Here is a 14,337-nt window from a genome sequence, read left to right on the forward strand (position 1 = left end):
AAGCTTTATTTTTTCTTGTAAGCTCATGGAGGCTATGGACTACGGTGGAAAAATTTGGTACAAATCGGCGGTAATATGTGCACAGCCCAAGGAAACTTCTCAATTCATGTAGGTTCTGTGGTCTTGGCCAATCTTTTACAGCCTCTATCTTTTCGTTTGCAGTGCAGATGCCCTCTGTCGTTACCTTGTTATCCAAATAATTTACTTCCTTTTTAAACAGCGCACACTTTTTGGGACTTAACTTCAGACCAGCGCCAGCTATTCTCTGGAAAACTTCCTCCAAGTTCTTAAGATGTTCATCAAAATTCTTTCCCAATACGATGATGTCGTCCAGGTACATCAAGCATGTTTTCCAATGTAGACCTTTCAGTACCTGGTCCATGAGTCTCTCAAAAGTAGCTGGTGCATTACAAAGTCCAAACGGCATCACTGTAAATTGGCAAAGACCATCACCGACACCGAAGGCTGTTTTCTCTTTATCTTCCTCCTTCACCTCAACTTGCCAGTAGCCGCTTTTCGAGTCCAGTGTGGAAAACCATTTCGTACCAGATAGCGAGTCCAGAGTGTCGTTAATTCTTGGCAATGGGTAGCTATCCTTTTTCGAAACGTCATTCAACTTCCGGTAGTTCACGCAAAACCTCATTTTTCCATCCTTTTTCTTTACAAGTACTACCGGTGAGCTCCATGGACCAGCTGATGGTTCGATGACGCCGCTGTTGCTCATTTCTTGTACGATTTGACTCACAACTTCCCGTTTCGCCAGTGGTCCACTACGAGGAGCTTGACGTATCGGCCTCGCGTCTCCAGTGTCAATTTGATGTTTCACAACATTGGTGCGGCCTGGTTTGGAACCATCCTGGTCAAATATGTTCGCGTTTTTTAGGAGCAGTTATTTTACCTTACTCTGATAGGCTTCCTCTAGCCCCTGCGTCCATGCCGTGATGTCATTTTAAAGATCAGTATTACTAGGTGAAACGTATTCCTGGAGCTGTACACAGTTAATAACTACTTCAGCCTCTTGGCATCTTCCCAAAATAGCTCCTTTGGTCAAATTGAATGTTGACTTGAACTCATTGAGTACTCTTACCGGAATACGTCCATATTGTTTGGTTATAGCCAGGGTTTTTCCCACAAGTATGTTCAGTGCTGATTTGTGTGCTCCTTCTACAACCCACAATTTGTTTGTCCCACAATCTCCATCAACCTTTGCCCAGATGACTGCTTCGGATTTTGGTGGTATTTGATGACTCTCATCCACCAGCACTCGTTTACTGCTGTAGACTCTCTCGTAGCCGAAATTAGGTGGCACATCCATGTTCTTATATCGCATCGTCTTGCTTTGCATATCGATCTTGATGCCTTGGTCGATTAAGAAGGCCACTCCAATTACGTTTTCATCAACAATCTCTGCAACTATAAAATTGTGTAGTACTGTGACGTTCCCAATTGCTACTTCACATGCTACTTCTCCAATTACCTGGGTGTCCTCTCCCGTGACTGTACGTAATCTTGCTCCAAGCAATGATCTAATCTTCTTGTTGACTAAATCTGATCGAATGATGGAATGGGATGCACCCATATCTACAGTCAGTAAACGTTCTTTCCATCCACATGTCCTCCGACTGTAAGATTGTTTTACCTTCTTCCAATTTGTGAGATAGAGATTATGGGGCATTCAATTGACGGAGCCAGCTGTCGCCCCTTGCTGCTGACTCGCTTTAGTTTAACGATTGATTGGTCTTGGAGATCTGATCATCTCCTTCAGCTCTGCGTTTACGACCACCCACAAGGTTGGAAGTGTTAGGATTGGTGTTGCAATAACGCGCAATGTGCCCTGGCTTTCCACACTTAAAGCATTTGACTGCATCATTATTCTTCTGCTGCGTACCCTTCAATGCTTCCAAAATTGTGTCTACCCACTCTGGTCTTTCTACTTCCACACGATGAGCCTTATATGCTGGTTTACTCAATAGGGAGGCAGTTTCCTGAGTCAATGCATGTGATACCGTTTCAGCAAATGTAAGCTTTGGCTTTGCGTATGTAGCTCGCTTCGTGTCCACGTCCCGTATGCCATTTATAAAACTATGCATTTTTACCCTCTCGGTGTATTCCACGGGTGCATCCGCATTTGCGAGATGAGCCAATCTTTCAACATCCGAGGCAAACTCCTGCAAAATCTCATTCGCTCTTTGGTGACGGTTTTGCAACTCAATTTGGATTATCTGTTTCCTACGCTCGCTTCCATAACGTTTCTCGACAGCGGCCATCAATGCTTCATAGTTGTTCCGCTCTCCTTCGGGAATCGTCTCTAGGATTTCTGCTGCTGGCCCTTTCAATGCCACGAACAGAGCTGCAACTTTATCTTCAGCATTCCAGTTGTTCGCTGCCGACGTCTTCTCAAATTGGAGCTTAAATACCTGGAAAGTAACGGAACCATCAAACGTTGGAGATTTTACCTTCATAGTAAACGTTGACGTTATTGGACGGTTCAATTGTAACTCCTGAATACGATCTTTGAAAGCATCTATCTCGGCCTCCATTTTATCTTGTGTTTTGCGTGGCAGTGGAGACCCAGGAAGTCGGGCGGGTGCGCCGCAAATAAAAGAAAAGAAAAGACCGAGTTAGTATCACACAATAACAATTTTATTCACTATATTAAAAGGGACACTCTTTGCTTTGTTTATTGCAAGGGGTTTAACAAATTCAAATTAATTCAAATCCACAGGGCATGTGCACATTTAAATTTAGGCAAGTGATTAATTGGAAATCTAGATTCAATAACAATCGCAAATATTAAATTGTAAAAATATATAACCCCACAAAGCGGAGAATTAATTACAGCACACTTTACTATGCACTTGGCAAATTCACATGTAGGACAATTAGTTATCTCAAATATTATTTATAATGAGAATCGCAACTGAGAAAAAAAATGAAAAATGGTTGGTTTGGATAACTCACCTTGGGCTAGCTGCTGGCTCGTAAACGTTCCAAAATAGAAAGAAAGTTCAAAACCGCGAACAAGTCCGCGGCACCTGCCGATAGCTAACTTTCGTTGGGTTTTTCCCCTTCAAAGCTAGCTCTCGGCTGGTGTTAGCCGTTACCGGTAATAATAATAAATAAATAACTAATGTACGTGTTAGGGTGGTCCGAAATATTTAGGCTGGTGGCCTAAACATGCCGGCCCCCTTGCGGCGAGCAACTTGAAACCCGGTGAGTACGCCAGCAACCTTTCCAAGGCGGGATAAACTAAATAAATTTAAAAAATATTATACGTATGTTATGTATAGTAGGATCGTAAGTACGATCTCCGGCGGACATCCATGCTCGCAGTAATGCAGCCTCGCTGAACTGTGAATGAAAAGAGAAAAACGTTAGTGTTCAAGTACGTGGGGTTGCTTGGTTTAAAATGCACCTTGTGGTATAGTTTACGGTTTTATAGTGGGTGGGCTCCGGACACGACGAGGCCGAATATTGTGGCTTGGGTGAGGAGCCCGCCGACAGTCGACGCGGGTGTGCCGCCGACCATAATATTGGCGTAGACGTCGGCGCCCAAAGTGAGCAACACTGGCGACGATCGGTAAAACGCCGGATCGGCCAGCTTCATGAACTGGAATGGGGCCGCTACCGACGGGTCCAGATTTGCCGTGGGGTTTAACCTGGCATAGTTTGCTATTACGGTGACTTGGGTCGTGATCTTTCCCGCGACCCCATACTTTCCTCGAAGAACGATGGTGCACCTCGACAGATGTGCGGTATTGTTACGCTCCAGGTGTAGATCCTTGCACAAATTGGCATCGATAATGCTGGTGGGAGCGCAGGCGTCTAACAGGGCGCGGACCAGGTGTAAACGGCCTCCTGCCTCAATTCGGACTATGGCTGTCGGCGCGATGGCGATCAATGCTCGAGTTATAGTCGGTGCCGTTAAATTATCCCGGAGTCGACCACTTCTGAAGCCGGCTGGGGTTGTTGTTTGGCGCGCGAGGGTGGTGTTGGTACCCTCCTTGCGTGGTGGATACGGGGCCGCTCTGCCAGTAGAGAGTCGGGTCGAGCGGAACGGACGCGGCTCCGCGCCGCCCCGGCGCCCACTGGCATTGCGGTGCGATGGGCGGAAAGGACGGGTCTCCGCGCCATCCCCGTGTTCCATGTGTCGCTGATTGCTTTTCTGCTTCTCATGCTGAAGCAGCGGTCGGAAGGATCGTGCTTCTCCACTGGCCGTTGGGGCGATGGCTAAGGCGGCTGCACCTCTCGTGAACTCTTCCATCTCCTTCTCCTCCTCTTCCACCTGTTGGGCCCACGATCGTGTGTCCTCGGTGATGTTGATCGATAGCACCTCGTCGCTTTCGTCGTCGTCGCGCTCTTCGTCAGGGATCGGGCGTGGCCGTGCTTGCTCGTCCTCCATGTGAAGCGTGGTGTGGTGTGGTTCACGGCAGCGGTGGCAACGGTCGTTGCTAGGACATATCTCTAACCGATGGAACGGCGATAGGCAATTGGGGCAGTGCCGGTGTATCAGGACGGCCCGGAGGCGTTCTTCTGCCGACATTCCCCTGTACCGCGGGCATAGTCGTATGCCGTGGTTCTTCTGGCACAACCGGCAGGAGACGGTGAAGGAGTCAACGCGTTGCTCCGTCTTGGTGCGTTTGACCGAGAAACCCGTCATTCTGGAACGGGAACTTGTTATTATTTGTTTTGCATTTTAAGGGAATTGGGTGGCGTATGGGCGGAGAGTAGAGGCTTAATTGGTCGAGCTTGGGGTTGGCGTACTCGGGATAAAGGGTTGTGTGGAACGAATAATCTTATTAAGTTATTCTGTCGATGTAATGATGGGTTTGTAGTGGTTGAAACCACTGTTATATTTAATATAATTTTATTGAGATACGCCTAAAGGTATCTTTAATTTTGGTAAATATCCTCATCATAACGAAATTCTGATATTGAAAGCAGTCATTTTTTGGTGTTTGCCTAATACAGGCAATATGCGGTAATATACGCTACATTTGTGTAGCAGATGGTATCACGAGTTACCCGTGTATTTTCACGGCTCCTTGTAGTTGCCCTACAAAAATTTGGTCACAAAACTCACCCACGCCGATACAAATGTGGCTGTGAATATAACCTATGAATCCCGGTAAAATGACTAGTCAAATGACGTCTTGCATATAAATGTGCGACAAATGTAAAGAGGCCTTTACTCGCTGTCTGGGAACACTCTTTGTGTTGATTTGGGCCATGTTGTGTGAGAATCACAAATTGTGGTGTGTTTGTTGATTCCAACACAACCCTGGCGGGAATAGCCTACACTAACGAGTGTGGTAATTTGTAAAGCTGTCAGCTGTTCACTCTTCCAATCGTTGGAATGAGACCGCTGTGCGGTGCTGCCCATTGCAATGTATTGATACATAATGGTCATGTCATGAGAGTATTTACGGACAGCTTGCGTCTGAGTCCTGACGCGACATTAAATTTAAAGTCTGTTCTAAAAAGTTTAATTTCTCCATTGTTTGTAGCATCGAAAGCATAGATGACACTACTTTATTCCTGCTGGGATTTCAAGCAAAAAAGGGACTGACGAAAGTCTGTCGAAACTTCAATACACAAACAAAGCAATTTCTGTCATGAAAGCGAGACCACCATTGTGTGCCATGTTTTTGTTTATGTTTTACATTTTAATTTTGCACTACCCTTTTTAACAATGAAAACGATGCAAATAGACCGCGAGAATTATTTCGGTCTCGAGTGGTTTCACCTTTTGTTTTCACAAGAAAGTTGGTTTTAATTGTGTTTCTGTGCACCAAATTGTCAAACTACAACCTTTTCTCAACAAAAATAAAGAAGAAAAAGACGGCCGGATTTAAAAAAAAACTATCGAAATACAACCTGGCGCGTGTGTTTTCAGTGAAACCAGTCTGTATCTTCAGGGTTTTCGTTAGTTGATTTTTTGTTCGGTTACTAACACTCGAGTTTGTTGGATCCCGCGGATCCGAGTTGTGATACTCTTTGGATTGCGCGTAAAGTGCTTACTGCGTGAGAACCGAGTGGCAACTTTGTTTCGTTCATTCAAAATGTCATTCATTCATGGAAATGAGTATAGAGACATTTTGAATGAATTTTCACTATGAAGAAAACTGGTGATGGGTAAGTATGAGTATCGTTCCATTTTTTGATAATTTTATAAATTGACTAATTTTTTATTCTTTTGTTTCGTTTCAGCTCATTACTTCTTTAAAAAACATGGCTTACGTCTAAAGACACCCAAACTGAAAGAAGTCCATATAAATCGGCAATTGGAACAACAGAAATTGAAAAACTGCAACAGCAGCACCACCATCACCAATCCTTGTATAACGCACTTGATCCCACTGCTGATCCAATTTCAGCAGTAAAGACTGATGACACTTATGAACCCTTGAATGCTGCTGGTGCTGCTGTTGCTTGTGCACCGGTAACCAATACACCTGTAGATTCGTTATATTATGCGCTACAAGCAGTCATAGAAGGTATGAGTGCGAAAAGCCGCACAAAAGTTTGAACTTTCAAAAACTGTTCTTGGGCGAAGAGTACGCAAACATCCACAATATGAAAACGATACGTGAAAATCGTGTACTTACAATGGCCTATGAGAAGTTGTTTTTTTTTTTTTTTTTGTGATATGCGCTGGATAGGTTCAGTACCAATATAATAGTTTTGTAATACAGATATTTGGCAAGCGAGCATGGATTATGTTGGAGCAAAATACTCAACAACAAAAAGTACAACGTTAATCTGTTTTGCAAAAGCACAAGTCTTGCCCAAACCCACCCAGAATCTGTCTTTTTAATAGTTAATTATAAACTCTTCATACCAACACCATGTCCAGTATAAATACACAGCGTCAAGGTCGATGGTATTTTGGTGGTATTGCTAGCGCTGGCGCTGCTTGTTGTACACATCCACTAGATTTAGTTAAAATTACGTTACAGACAGCAAGGCAAATTATCTGTTTTACAGTTGATTGCAAAAGTGGTACGAGAACAAGGTGTCATAGCCTTGTACAATGGCTTATCTGCATCCATCCTACGTCAGATGACGTACTCGATGACTCGTTTCGGCATATATGAAGCAGGCAAGAAACAAATCAATACCGATATATTCCTTGGTAAAATCACCTTAGCTGGTTTAGCAGGCACCGCAGGCACCGCAGGCGGTATTGTTGGCACACCAGCTGATATGGTGAAGGTTCGTATGCAAAATGATGTTAAATTACCACCCGAGCAACGCAGGAACTATAAAAATGCTTTTGATGGTTTAATCAAAGTTTATCGGCATGAAGGTTTTGCGCGTTTATTTTCTGGTGCTACAATAGCCACTGGAAGGGGTGTTCTAATGACAATTGGCCAAATTGCATTTTACGATCAGATCAATGCTCCGGCTCGAGTACTTTTTAATTTTTAAAAACCCAGTTAAACTTCGTCTCTCGTTATTAACATAATACGCAAAATCGGGTAATGGGACTGCAGCACGCGATGCCTTGTTTGTTGGGGGAGCCCATCGACATAACCGACATTCGTTCAGTACTTCATCATGCTTTACGTAGTCGTGGAAACTGATAACCGAGTTGGAGTCGTCGAACCGCGATTGCTTCAATGGTGGCTACCAGCAAATTGATTCCGCCACTCGACAAGGTAGGTTTTGCGAAAAACCATTAGCTACAACCATAGTAAATGCAAAAAAAATTTTTTATTTTTTTTTACTTACTACTTAGGCTGACGCTTTGGCATACGGGTTCTCTTTACGTAAAGAGCGACAGCGACACTTTTGAGCATTTAATCACGTTTTGCTATGTCGGCAAAACGCTCATAACCGTTAACAATGTTGGTGGGATGTTGCGAGCGGCTTTAATACGTCAATAGAAAAGCGATGTTGTAGATTGTGCTGCCTTTCTCATGGAGAACAGAACCGATTTCTCTTTAGAGCAAGCATATAGCCTGGACAGGGGGACTCAGGGTGAGTATTAAATGAAAAAAATTTCTGGCTCCTAAAACACGAAACTTTATGCATGTAACCCAGAGCAATGATTTTCTTGGATTTTGGCCCACAAAATTTTCAAAGCTGAAAGAGGCAATCTGTAGGTACGGTGCGAGAAACGTTTGCTAACGGCTAACTCAATGTGCATACATTACCGTGTTGAAACTTGGCCTTAAATTATTTAGCTCGGCATAGCTACACATCGTCTCGCCGCTGCTATTTAAGCTAGTGCAACGCTTTGTAACTATGTATATCCGATGTGACACCGTTTTGCTTCCCCAATGAATCAGCCTTATATTTGGCGCCTTTGCGTTCCTGCCCTTGTTATATGACTAGATACGAGTGCTCACGAAAGAGAAGGTGGATGTCCGCCCTTTTGAGATGTAACTAATAGATCATGGTATAGTTAGTAAATTCATCATAAAATTAAGAAATATTCGAAGCAATTATGCAGTTCGGTACTTGTCAGCTATTCGTAAACTGAATGCTTTTTATATTAAACTCTGTTGGCCTCGTGCCTTTGGCCGAGGGCGTATAGGTTCTGTGGCAGATAGTAGATCTGCGGTAGGGTTCTGTTGGCCTCGTTCGGGGTGAGCGAGAGCTGGGTTAAGCGGGTTGTTGGCCTCGTTTGGGGTGAACGAGAGCTGGGTTAAGCGGGTTGTTGGCCTCGTTTGGGGTGAACGAGAGCTGGGTTAAGCGGGTTGTTGGCCTCGTTTGGGGTGAACGAAAGCTGGGTTAAGCGGGTTGTTATAACGGGTGGGAGTTACAAGTCTCCCTCACCCTCACTGGAGGGTGGTAGTAGGACCAATTTCGTGATTGGTCTGGTGGTTTGTCCCCTTGCCGTATCCAGTTCGACGACTCGAACTCGGCCATCGGGGCCATAATGAAGATTGGCTATCCGACCTAATCTCCATTCGTTGGGGGGCAGATTATCCTCCTTAATGACGACTAGGTCTCCCTGTTTAAGGTTTGATTGTGGATGCTTCCACTTAACGCGCTTCTGCAATTCGGTGAGATACTCCGTTTTCCACCGTTTGCAGAAGGTTTGATACAGCGCCTTAAGTTTTTCCCATCGATTGACGAGTGATGCGCGATTCTCGCTGACGTCGATCTCCGGTGGAGCTAACAGGTGCCCTCCCACGAGGAAATGGCCTGGAGTAAGTGGCTCCAAGTTGGACGGCTCGTTGGAGGAGGGGCTTAACGGTCGAGAATTGAGACAGGACTCGATTCGACAAAGTAGTGTGCTGAACTCTTCAAGGGTAAATTTGTGATCCAAAGCGATCTTCTTGAAGTGGTTCTTGAAGCTCTTGACCCCTGCCTCCCATAGTCCGCCCATGTGAGGAGCTCCTGGTGGTATGAAATGCCATGTCAGGTTTTGGTGACTGTACTTGGATAAATTTTGGTTGCGAGCGTCCGCCAGGAAAGCTTTGAGTTCTGAGCGGAGAGCTCTGGAGGCTCCGACAAAGTTGGTTCCGTTGTCGGAGTAGATGTTCTTTGGACATCCTCGCCGAGCGACAAACCTATCGAAAGCTGCCAGGAATGCGGCAGTACTGAGGTTACTAGTGGCTTCCAAGTGAATCGCTTTGGTTGCAAAGCAAATAAAGAGGCAGACGTAACCCTTTGACATGCGGCATCCTCTTCCGCTATAAGATTTGATGTCAAATGGTCCGGCAAAATCTACCCCCGCATTGGTGAAAGACCGGGCGAAGGTGGTTCGTTCTGAAGGTAGATCTCCCATAAGTTGGGTTTGAGTCCGCTTGCGGAATATTGTGCACGTTTTGCAATTGTGTATGACCGATCGGATCATATTTTTGACCCTAGGGATCCAATATTGTGTGCGTAGGCGACGAAACATAAGTTGGTTCTCCCCGTGCAGGGTGTCTTTATGGATGAACTGGACAAGAAGTCGTGTGAGCCGGCAGTCATACGGCAGAATAATCGGGTGCCGTTCACTGTAGGGAAGATCCTTGGCCCCTGAAAGACGACCGCCCACCCTCAATATGCCCTTTTCATCGACAAGGGGGGTAAGAGGGAGGATTTCACTCTTTGAACCGATGAGCTTCCCGGAATTTAAACTCGAAAGTTCCTCCGAATAGTGCCTTCGTTGGTAGAAAGCTATTAACTGACTTGTCGTGGCCTGGATTTCATCGGGTGAAATGAAGTGCGATGCCGCTTTAAAGGAAGATTTTGTCTTAGGATTGGTTCTTTGGATAAATCTTCGAACATACGATATGACCCTCAAGGCCCTGGACAAATTGGAAAACCGTTCGAGGAGGTCGTCTTTCTCTTTTATTTTTGAAGTTGTATGAACCTGCACCCGTTTTTCCTCTATGTTAGTCCGATAGTCCTTTTCTTGTATTGGCCATTCTGTCTTCTCTTCTTGTAACCAAGAAGGTCCCTGCCACCACAAAGAGTTATTGACTAACTCCTTCGCTGATAGTCCTCGGCTAGCCAGGTCTGCAGGATTGGATGCGGATTCTACGTGGTGCCAGGATTTGTTTCCTACCTTTTCTACTATTTTCGTTACTCGATGAGCGACAAAGGTTGACCAAGAACAAGGGGGTTTTCTTATCCACGCCAAAACAATCGTGGAGTCTGTCCATAGGTGTAGATTGAAATTTTCTAAATGCAGATTTTCACGCACTGCTTCGATGGTTTCGGCCAGCAACACTGCACCGCATAGCTCTAATCGGGGTAAGGAAACTGTTTTAACGGGTGCTACTCTTGTTTTTGCTATTAATAAGTTAACGTAGACCTCATCCTTTATCTTTGCTCGTAAAAAGACTGTCGCGGCGTAAGCTTTTTCCGAGGCGTCGCAAAAGCCGTGTATTTCAACGTCGTTGGTTGGCGTAAAATACACCCAACGTGGGATACAAATTCCGTTAATGGAGGGGTATTCCTGCATAAAATTATGCCATCGGTCTAGGGTTCCTGCCGACACTGGTTCGTCCCAGTCAGTCCCCTCTAACCAAATGTCTTGCATAATGATTTTTGCAACAATGACGACTGGGGCGAGCCAACCTAGGGGATCGAAAAGTTTAGCGATTGCAGAAAGTATTGTCCTTTTCGTTAACATATCCCGATTTTCAATTGGTTTTGCCGTGAAGTAAAAATAATCCGCATGCGCGTTCCATCGAATACCTAGGGTCTTGACCGTACTCGTGTCCTCGAATTCCAAAAAGTCTTCGTTGAGCAGATGAGGTTTGGGTATTCCTTTAAGTATTCTTGAGCAATTTGACGTCCATTTGCGGAGGGAAAAACCAGCGGACTGTAATGCATCTGTGATTTCATCGCGAGCTTTGAGTGTGGATTCGATGCTATGTCCCCCGGCTAGAACGTCATCGACGTACATACCTGTCCGTAAGATATCTGCGGCAATGGGTAATGAAGTTTCAACGTCGTCTGCTAGTTGGTGCAGTGTCCTTATCGCCAGATAAGGAGCACAATTGACTCCAAAGGTGACTGTCTTTAATTCGTAGACGCTGATAGGGTCACTAGGATTGTTGCGAAAAACTATTCTCTGGAATTGTGTTTGGTTCGGCTTTACCAATATCTGCCGGTACATCTTTTCGATGTCGCTATTAAAAACATATTTAAAGAATCTCCATCGCAGGAGTAGAATCGTTAAGTCGGCCTGAAGCACTGGGCCTGTATAAAGTACGTCGTTTAGGCTTGTGCCATTGGATGTGGGACACGAAGCGTTGAACACCACACGAACTTTGGTCGTGGTGCTTTCCTCTTTTATAACCGCATGATGGGGTAAGAAGTAGCAATCGGTCACGTGGGGTGGTATGATCTTTGGAACTTTTGACATATGTCCCAATGTCTCATATTCCGCTAGTACCCTATTGTACTCTGTCTGTAGGGCCGGTGTCTTGGCTAGGCGCGTCTCATTCCGGTAGAATTGGGAACAGACGCCGTTTAGGGAAGGCCCTAAGGAGATGTTGTTGGGAAAATCCTGTTTAAAAGGAAGGGCGACAGTATATTTGCCATCGGAATTTCTTTCTGTTGTAAGTCTGAAAAGTTCCTCGCAATAGGCATTATCTTCGTTAAGTGCCCTTTTCTTAGGTACGTTTTCAAGTTCCCAGAAAGCGGTTAGTTGCTTGTCTAGGCTGATTTCATTAAAAAAAGATACCCGTGTATTAGTTTGGTGAGGTACTTCTGCACGGCCAGTTAGAATACAACCGAAGACGGTTTCTTGGGCGAGAAGCGTATTTAGAACGTTCTTCCTTATACCGTTCAGTATTATCTGGGGATAAATGTCGCCTCCAAGTATTAGATCGACTGGTTCATTAATGAAGAACCTTTTATCCGCCAGAATCAGATCAGGGAACGCTTGCCGAGTCGTTGCGCTCACTTGGCAAGTCGGAAGGTCCCCTGTTAATTGGGGCAGGACTAGGACCACTGTATCGATGCTCACTAAGGGGTCTGTGAGCGAACCTAACGTAATCACACATGATTCCTTTACCTGTGCAGATGGGGTATTATTTATTCCTGACACTTGCACATGCAGACGTTTGGATGGAAGGTTTATTCGCTTTTTTAGTCTTTCTGTTATGAAAGAGCATTCGGACCCAGAGTCTATCAGCGCTCTGGCGGAAAATTTCACTCCATTATAGTGTATATTAACACGTGCTGTTCCTAATAACACCCCTTTAGTGGTGTTAGCATGACACGAAGAGACGTTATTAGCATTATCTTGTCTTTTTTCAGACGCCATCCTTACCCTAGCCTGCTGTGAGGTTGAAGGTGTGTTGTCGGTGGCGTTTTGAGTCCACCTCTGTGGAGTTGTCTTTGGTTGTGCTGTCGGAAGATGGAGCAAGGTGTTGTGCCTCGCGTGGCATGTGCTGCAATTAAATTGGCTAGTGCAGCGTGTCACGGTGTGTCCACCCGACAGACAATTCAGACAGTAACTATTGTTTTTGATAAATTCAATTTTTCCTGACGTGGACAACCTACGAAATTTTTGGCAATTTCGTAATTTGTGCTCTGTACTGTTGCACATCTTACAGGCTGATTTGGGTACGCTGGCTTGGTAAACCCCAAGTTTCGTAGAATTTTCCCGAGAGTTTGAATTTTGACTTTTGGGTGCTTTTGTGGTTTTGTTACTTCTAAGATCAGAAACCGTCTCTAATGTCTGGAAGCGATTGGACAGGAATTTGTCCATATCCTCCCATTTTGGGATATCTGTTTTTCGTTCTACGGTCTGTTCCCAAAGAGCCAACGTAGATTCAGAGAGTTTTGTGGAGCATAAGTAGGTTATAATTGCATCCCAATTTGTGATGTCAATATTATGACATTGTAATGCAGAAATGCAATTGTTTATCTCCCGTTGCAATTTTTTGATGGAGGTTCCACACTCCTGTTCGACTGCCGTCAGATTAAATAAAAGTTTTAATTGTGTGTTGACGAGGATACGTTTATTTTCGTACCTGTCGCTTAGATTTTTCCAGGCGGTTGCAAAACCCTCGTTTGTTAATGAGCACCTGCCCACTATTTCTTTTGCCTCGCCTTGAGTTTTTTGTTTTAGATAATATAATTTCTCGACATCTTTCAGATCAGTATTGTGGATGTATATCGCCGTGAACATATCTCGAAAAGCTGGCCAGGAGAGGTAGTCGCCTTTAAATACATCGGTGTCACAAGGCGGCAGCCGCATTTTATGTCCACGGCGCGAGGAGTCTTCCTCCTTTGCTTCATCTTTCGCCGGCTGTGGGGTGATAGCTTCGGCTTCAGCCGCCACAGCAGACATGCATTGCAGGTAGCATGCAAAGCAACTTTTATTTTTCTTTCTTAATGAGCTGAGCTCGTCTTTGGACAGTTCAGAATTGCTGAGAAGACTTTCATATGTGGACTTGGTCTTCTTCCATAGTGCCCTTAGCTCCTCTTGCAGTAGTGCAAGGGTGTGCTTGTTCCGGGATTCGGCCGGGGTGGAGTTGAACTCTTGTTCAAACTCCACTATGGAATCAGCCAATCTAATATAAGTCTCCATTGATTTTATTAATTTGAATATTTTGTCTCTTTGAAGGTGTCGAGCTCGGAGGTAAACGACTTAGTGGCTTTGGTGTAAATGCAGCCACAACAAAAAATTATAAGAGTGTTTTCGTTTTTGCTGTGATTGCGCTGTATAGGTAAAAGCTTTAGGAACACACGAATTCTGATTGAATGTGTTAACACAGATAGCAATCTTATGTGAATAGTGCTAAGCAAAAATTTAATCAAATGTAAATTATGCCGTGTATGTAATGTGGCCGGTGATAGGAACCACTTATAGAAATCCTCACGAGGATTGTGCAAGCTACAGATAGAAATCCTGACGAGGATTTAATGTGT

General features: G+C 44.7%; 1 protein-coding gene and 1 pseudogene across 27 annotated transcripts in view; both read left to right on the top strand.

Moving 5' to 3' along the window:
• The window catches only part of zfh2 (Zn finger homeodomain 2), a 2,927,436-nt gene that overhangs the window by 747,828 nt on the left and 2,165,271 nt on the right, over positions 1–14,337 (top strand). The window lies entirely within an intron of this gene.
• LOC137234395 (mitochondrial dicarboxylate carrier-like) lies at positions 6,849–7,431 on the top strand (annotated as a pseudogene).

Source organism: Eurosta solidaginis, chromosome X (assembly GCF_040869045.1).
Source record: "Eurosta solidaginis isolate ZX-2024a chromosome X, ASM4086904v1, whole genome shotgun sequence".
NCBI classification, from domain to species: Eukaryota; Metazoa; Arthropoda; class Insecta; order Diptera; family Tephritidae; genus Eurosta; species Eurosta solidaginis.